The following is a 2,603-nucleotide window of genomic DNA, read 5'->3' on the forward strand; positions in this document are numbered from 1 at the left end:
TAGATAAGAAATCAGTCTTTGTTGAATTAACCAGAAGAATCAATCATGCATGATTCTATCCTGGTTATAAATTCTTAATAGTGATATCTAAAAGGTGAGAATAGTTATATGCTATATAAAATCAATGGTGTTCTTACACTCCACTTCAGAGACCATCATTGCATTTAACAGCGCTGTAAGTCACAGGTAGGATTTGAGCCAGTGGAGATGAGAAGAAACATACTGGCTGAGACCCCCAGGGTAGACAAATACTAAAAATCCAGTGTATATTCAAAGAATAGTAAATACTTTGCTTTGAGAAAGGAAAAGTACGGGATGAGAGTGGAAAGAGATGGGCTAGACGGTAGTGTTAGGTATTTTCATGAAGAATTCCCAAGTAGGCTCGGCGCCTATAGCTCAACCGGCTAAGGCGCCAGCCACGTACACCTAAGGTGGCGGGTACGAAACCCCAGCCCGTACCCGCCAAAACAACAATGACGGCTGCAACCAAAAAAAAAAATAGCCGGGCCTTGTGGCGGGCGCCTGTGGTCCCAGCTACTTGGGAGGCAGAGGCAGGAGACTCGCTTGAGCCCAGGAGTTGGAGATTGCTGTGAGCTGTAAGGCCACGGCACTCTACCCAGGGGGACAGCTTGAGGCTCTGTCTCAAAAAAAAAAAAAAAAAAAAAGAATTCCCAAGTAAAGAAATGTAGGAAAATTAATCTGTCTAAGGTGTATCAAGACAACTCCTAAATGATCAAAGCCAGGAAAGGAGAAAGTTTCTTAATCCCTTTCTAACAAAAGCCTAAATTTACATCTTTCCTAATGGTTCTATTGTCATATCTAACCAGGAATAGCAAAATAATAGTGGCTAATATTTACTGAGCATTTCTTATAAGGGATGGACTTTATATGTATTGTCACATTTAGCCATCATTGGAACACTTTGAGGCTTGTACTATTACTTTTCTCATTTACACACAAAACAACTGAAATTTAAGAAGATTAAAGGAATCATTGAAAGTCACAAAACTATGACTTACTACAATGTCTTTCTTACTCCATCCACTATACAGCTCCACTGAACACAAAGTCCGTTCAGAATTTGCTTGTAGAATTAGAAGAAGCATTAGCTTTAGATTAAGAAGACTCTAACATTTTGGAGCTAGTCCTATCTAAGCTGGGTACCCTCAGGAGCCAAGCATTAAATTTACCTGAATTATTTCCTCATTTGTCAAATGCGGCATCACTCAATAAAATTATCTAGTGTAGGTGTTTAATGTATTTGCTTCAAAGGTTAGATGTGACCCTAAAAGTGAGGCAAATTTCAGTTAATTATAAGAAATGATTTTTGATCATTAGAATTAATTCAATTAATAATTGAATTAATAAAAATACTGTAAAGAGGATTCATTTAAAGAATTCTGAGAAGGAATGAACATCTGTCAGATATTATAAGCCTTGTGGAGCTTAGAGTGTAGTGGAGAAAAAGTAATAACATATAATGTAATAACCTATATAACAAGCACTCTCTAAATGATAGATATCATACTATGTGCTTTATGTGCATTATTTCATTTAATTCTCATAACATCCTCAAAGAATTTAATCTCCCTTACAGGCGATTATGCAAGCCACACTAGATGTTTCTATTGTCACATTTATTATTGCTTACCTTTTACAGATAAGAGAACTAAGGTTTAGAGAAATTGACTTTCTCAAGAAAACAACTGACAATTATTTGTTTCCCAAACCCTTGTGATAAACATTAGGCCAAATTATACTTCCTTTTTTAACTATTGGGGAAAAATTGATGGTAATGTTTCACATGAGGGATTTGTAGAAGCAAACATAAACTAAAGTAGTATATTCATCAAAGAAGTCTATTCTTGAAAAAAATTAAAGTAATTTTAGTTCCTCTTATCTCTAACCCTTAACCTAGAAAAATATTTTAACTCAGTCGAGAAAAACCCACACTTTAACACTCCCTGGCTGCTTCTTAATCTTTAAGAACAACAGCATTCCTGAATTGTGAACTATACACTAAATAGCCTACCTCTGAAAGATAAGAATTCTAACCAACTTCTCCAAGTAATCTGATTTTTTAAAATTTTGATCTTATTAAATTGGAGAAGAGTTACATAAGCATTTCTATTCTTTGAACTCTTTGTGTTGTACATTTAAAATCTGTGTTTTATTGTATATAAATTATAAGTCAAAAGAATTGATTGAGATAGAAAGATACAGGCATAGATGAATGAGAATATTCCTTAATCATCTAAATCTTGTTGTTTTAAAGTAATTGATTCTCATTCTCCTTATGCTAACTCAACCCGAATGGGAAAATCTTTGCAAACAAGGTTCTTTGCTTTGGAATTTTGAGAAATAGAAAACTTAAAAATATGCTTTCCAACTTAACAATGGAATGTGGTAACTGTAAAATAATATATTTTAATAAATAACATGTTTTAATGTTTAAGTAAAATGTATATTTTCCTCTATTAATTTTGATTACTGAAATAAAACATACTTATTATTTTTTAAATGTGGGAATAAATATAGGAAGAATCTCAAGTACTATTTTACACCTCTCTGTCCTTTCCTGTAACATATCACCCTCCAGAGCT

The sequence above is a fragment of the Otolemur garnettii genome, unplaced genomic scaffold (genome assembly GCF_000181295.1).
Source record: "Otolemur garnettii isolate 467f Iridium unplaced genomic scaffold, OtoGar3 scaffold00001, whole genome shotgun sequence".
Lineage (NCBI taxonomy): Eukaryota > Metazoa > Chordata > Mammalia > Primates > Galagidae > Otolemur > Otolemur garnettii.